Below are 6,208 nucleotides of genomic sequence, written 5' to 3'. Positions count from 1 at the left end.
TGTCTAATACTGGTCCCAGGATAACACTGAATGTCTCATATTGGTCCCAGGATAACACTGAATGTCTAATATTGGTCCCAGGATAACACTGAATGTCTAATACTGGTCCCAGGATAACACTGAATGTCTAATACTGGTCCCAGGATAACACTGAATGTCTCATATTGGTCCCAGGATAACACTGAATGTCTCATATTGGTCCCAGGATAACACTGAATTCATAATACTGGTCCCAGGATAACACTGAATGTCTAATACTGGTCCCAGGATAACACTGAATGTCTAATATTGGTCCCAGGATAACACTGAATTCATAATACTGGTCCCAGGATAACACTGAATGTCTAATACTGGTCCCAGGATAACACTGAATGTCTAATATTGGTCCCAGGATAACACTGAATGTCTAATATTGGTCCCAGGATAACACTGAATTTCTAATATTGGTCCCAGGATAACACTGAATGTCTAATATTGGTCCCAGGATAACACTGAATGTCTCATATTGGTCCCAGGATAACACTGAATGTCTAATATTGGTCCCAGGATAACACTGAATGTCTAATATTGGTCCCAGGATAACACTGAATTCATAATACTGGTCCCAGGATAACACTGAATGTCTAATATTGGTCCCAGGATAACACTGAATGTCTAATATTGGTCCCAGGATAACACTGAATGTCTAATATTGGTCCCAGGATAACACTGAATGTCTGATATTGGTCCCAGGATAACACTGAATGTCTAATATTGGTCCCAGGATAACACTGAATGTCTCATATTGGTCCCAGGATAACACTGAATGTCTAATATTGGTCCCAGGATAACACTGAATGTCTAATATTGGTCCCAGGCTGAAAATCTTTGAAGAACCCGTCATCTACATTAACAGTGGAATGATATTGTTTCACAATGTCCTCCCCCCACAAAAAAAATGTTTTTGCATTCTAGTGGTGGAGCCTTCCTATTGCCAGAAAACCTCTTGTAGTCAATTAAACAACGGACCATTACATTTGACAACAGGAGATTTGCTGGCCACAGTTAATTTGGCAACAGGAGATTTGCTGGCCACAGTTAATTTGGCAACAGGAGATTTGCTGGCCACAGTTAATTTGGCAACAGGAGATTTGCTGGCCACAGTTAATTTGACAACAGGAGATTTGCTGGCTCCAGTTAATTTGACAACAGGAGATTTGCTGGCCACAGTTAATTTGACAACAGGAGATTTGCTGGCCACAGTTAATTTGACAACAGGAGATTTGCTGGTCCCAGTTAATTTGGCAACAGGAGATTTGCTGGTCCCAGTTAATTTGGCAACAGGAGATTTGCTGGTCCCAGTTAATTTGACAACAGGAGATTTGCTGGCTCCAGTCAATTTGACAACAGGAGATTTGCTGGCCCCAGTTAATTTGACAACAGGAGATTTGCTGGTCCCAGTTAATTTGACAACAGGAGATTTGCTGGCTCCAGTTAATTTGACAACAGGAGATTTGCTGGCCACAGTTAATTTGACAACAGGAGATTTGCTGGCCACAGTTAATTTGACAACAGGAGTTTTGCTGGTCCCAGTTAATTTGACAACAGGAGACAGTTTGTGGTTGAATTGTTACCAGTAGTACCTTTTGGTTCTCTGAAGCACATCACAGCAGGTTAGAGCTCCTCTTGTACTGAACAGAAATGCCATCCTGTATTGTAATGAATCGCTTGGAAAGGTAGGACCATCTTGGCTTGGTCTGAAGACGGGATACGACAGCGTCACATTTGGTAGAATGACGTAGATTTTTTTTTTTAATTAATTTATATTTTATTAATAAAAACGACTTTATACTTTTTCATCTTTATTTCTGATAGGACCTTGAAATTATTCTTAAGTAGTAATTATAAGTAATAACTATTTAATCACGCTTGTACTTCAACGTTTGATATGTCAATTCAATATAATTAGCGGAGTGTAAAATAAAAGCATTAACCCAATCCCCCCCTGGGCATATTCCCTCTAAAACCTCTAACTGTTTAACAATGAATCGTTTGATGAGGCCAAATTTTGCTGCAGGCTTTTTCCTTTTGCTGCCCCTGTAAAGATCAACACAAATGGGAAACTCACGTTTAAAAATGTCAAACTCACCTGTATTAACGGCACACACACAGCAGTATACAGTATACCACACATTACATTGATGCCCCCCCATCATGAGATAAAGCCTGTCCCCCCTCCCCCCTCCCCCTCCTCCCGCCATCTTTGATGTCATTAACAGTAATTATTCAAACGGATGCCTTTCACAGCTTTTTAAAGAGCTAGTGCTGCCAAAAAAAGGTGATATTCCTGTGTTTTTATATATTTATATATTTCCACACAATAAGGTTGGAATAATACTGTAAAATTGTGAAAATGATGATAATGCTGTTTTAGTATAAGAGCTGTTTGATAAAGGTAGACTGAAATGTCATCTTGTTTGGCTGGGTGGGATATTTGGACCCTTAAAGCCCCAGCTGAGTTTAATAGACCAATAACAAAGAGAGTTTTCCCTCATCTCGGCCAATAGCAGCTACTTTACAGGTTACACATCCCTCCCCATTAGGCTCCTCCAATTAGGCCCCTCTCTCTCTCTCAGACCACTCCCACACAGTCCTGGCATAATTCTTGCTTGAGAAATTGCATTATTTTTTGCCAAGAAGCTATATAGTTTCTTTATGACCATATTAATTGAAAACAATCCTATTAAGGTACTTAATTGCTACTCAGAAATGATTTGATATTGAGAATTAAAATAAATAACTTTATTAAAGCTCAAATGATTCCCAACCGGAACATGTAGTGGGTCGTGGTGAAGAATATAGTTAATATGAAGAACGTCAACAACACAAGCAGATTACAAACTCAACCGGTTACAGAACCCGAACGCCCCGCCTCATTTGACTCGTCAGCCGACATTGCACCAATCACGACGCTCGAAAAACAAACCACGCCTACCTTTATTTGGCTTTGTATGGCTGCAGGGGCAGAATTGAGTCGCTTGGATGACAGGTGCCATATCAGACGGCTCCTCAGTCATAGTTGTCCCTTATTTGCATATTATTATTAGTATTGGATAGAAAACACTCTGAAGTTTCTAAAACTGTTTGAATTATGTCTGTGAGTATTAACAGGCAAAAAAAGTTTTTTTTCTGGAGGTGGCAGATTTTCAACCAAGGTCTCATTGAAATTACAGCGAGATATGGATGAGTTTTCACTTCCTACGCCTTCCACTAGATGTCAGCAGTCAATAGAACTGTGTCTGATGACTCTAATGTGAAGGGAGGTCGATTGACACAGGAAATAGTCAACACAGCCATGAGTGGACCATTCTTTCACCAGGCGCGTTCACAGGGGAAGGACTTGTGTTCCATCGCTCATATGAAGTCATTCTAATTCTCCGGTTGGAACGTTATTCAAGATATATGTAACAACATTCTAAAGATTGATTCAGTACATCGTTTGACATGTTTCTACTGACTGTTACGGAACTTTTGGACATTTTGTCACGTTATAGTGGACGTTCTTTGTGACTTTGGAATTGTTTACCAAACGCGCTAAACCAAAGTAGCTAATTGGACATAAATAACGGACATTTTCAAACACATGAAGCATTTATTGTGGACCTGGGATTCCTAGGAGTGCATTCTGATGAAGGTCATCAAAGGTAAGGAAACATTTATCATGTATTTTCTGGTTTCTGTTGACTCCAACATGGAGGCTAATTTGTCTACTGTTCTGAGCGCCGTCTCAGATTATTGCATGGGTTGCTTTTAAAAAAAAATCTGACACAGCGGTTGCATTAAGGAGAGGTATATTTATAATTCCATGTGTATAACTTGTGTTATCATCTACATGTATGATGAGTATTTCTGTTGAAACGATGTGGCTATGCAAAATCATGTTTTTGGAAGTAGTGAATCTAACGTGCCAATGTAAACTCAGATTTTGGATATAAATATGAACTTTATCAAACAAAACATGCATGTATTGTATAACATGAAGGTTAGTGGTTCATTTGACCTTTATTTCAGGTTTTTGTGAATGCGATATTTGGCTGTGCTTATTGTGGTTTGGTGGAGACCTAACATAAGTGCTTTTAGTGCTTTTGCTGAAAAGCCTATTTGAAATCTGCCACTTTGGTGGGATAAACAACGAGAATAGCTTTAAAATGATATGAAACACATGTATGTTTTAGGAATTGTAATTATGAGATTTCTGTGGTTTGAATATGGCGCCCTCTATTTTCAGTGGTAGTTGTCATATCGATCTCGGTATCGGGATTGAAGCCATAACAGGTGTTAATAAGCTGACTGGTTTGTGCATCACACACATCCTGCTACTACTACTAGTATGGCTTCTTGCTCCCTCCACCACCCCAGGCCTCCACCTGTTAGGTCCACCACTCCTGCTGGGAAATGTTATATATTGACTCTTTGCTGCTGGGAAATGTTATATATTGAGGCTTTGCTGCTGGGAAATGTTATATATTGACTCTTTGCTGCTGGGAAATGTTATATATTGAGGCTTTGCTGCTGGGAAATGTTATATATTGAGGCTTTGCTGCTGGGAAATGTTATATATTGACTCTTTGCTGCTGGGAAATGTTATATATTGACTCTTTTCTGCTGGGAAATGTTATATATTGAGGCTTTTCTGCTGGGAAATGTTATATATTGACTCTTTGCTGCTGGGAAATGTTATATATTGACTCTTTTCTGCTGGGAAATGTTATATATTGAGGCTTTTCTGCTGGGAAATGTTATATATTGACTCTTTGCTGCTGGGAAATGTTATATATTGACTCTTTGCTGCTGGGAAATGTTATATATTGACTCTTTTCTGCTGGGAAATGTTATATATTGAGGCTTTGCTGATGGGAAATGTTATATATTGAGGCTTTGCTGCTGGGAAATGTTATACATTGAGGCTTTGCTGCTGGGAAATGTTATATATTGACTCTTTGCTGCTGGGAAATGTTATATATTGACTCTTTGCTGCTGGGAAATGTTATATATTGACTCTTTGCTGCTGGGAAATGTTATATATTGACTCTTTGCTGCTGGGAAATGTTATATATTGACTCTTTGCTGCTGGGAAATGTTATATATTGACTCTTTGCTGCTGGGAAATGTTATATATTGAGGCTTTGCTGCTGGGAAATGTTATATATTGACTCTTTGCTGCTGGGAAATGTTATATATTGAGGCTTTTCTGCTGGGAAATGTTATATATTGACTCTTTGCTGCTGGGAAATGTTATATATTGACTCTTTGCTGCTGGGAAATGTTATATATTGAGGCTTTGCTGCTCGGAAATGTTATATATTGACTCTTTTCTGCTGGGAAATGTTATATATTGAGGCTTTTCTGCTGGGAAATGTTATATATTGACTCTTTGCTGCTGGAAAATGTTATATACTGACTCTTTGCTGCTGGGAAATGTTATATATTGAGGCTTTGCTGATGGGAAATGTTATATATTGACTCTTTGCTGCTGGGAAATGTTATATATTGACTCTTTTCTGCTGGGAAATGTTATATATTGAGGCTTTGCTGATGGGAAATGTTATATATTGAGGCTTTGCTGATGGGAAATGTTATATATTGACTCTTTGTTTGGGGCAGTATGCTTCCCTTGAAGGATCAGAACCCATAAGACTCGCATGATAAATTATTTAACAAATACACACACACACACACACACACACACACACACACACACACACACACACACACACACACACACACACACACACACACACACACACACACACACACACACACACACACACACACACACACACACACACACACACACATCATGCACACACACACACACACAGACACATACACACACACACACACACACACACACACACACACACACACACACACACACACACACACACACACACACACACACACACACACACACACACACACACACACACACACATACACACAAACACAACCGCACACAAGTTCGCTACTCTCTCCCCTACAAGTGTAGAAAAATGTCAGAGACAAAAGAACAGGCTCATTTAATTGATTCATGGAAACAGTAGGTACAGCCGGTTGACAGGCTCCGAGACAGACAAATGCTAAAGGTCACATACTATATATAAAACTGACTGGCTTATTCAACTGTTTGTCACAGTCGTCCCACTTCCCACTCCTCTCTCTCTCTCTC

Source organism: Oncorhynchus keta, unplaced genomic scaffold, assembly GCF_023373465.1.
Source record: "Oncorhynchus keta strain PuntledgeMale-10-30-2019 unplaced genomic scaffold, Oket_V2 Un_scaffold_9036_pilon_pilon, whole genome shotgun sequence".
Lineage (NCBI taxonomy): Eukaryota > Metazoa > Chordata > Actinopteri > Salmoniformes > Salmonidae > Oncorhynchus > Oncorhynchus keta.
Note: the sequence above shows the minus strand (reverse complement) of the source record.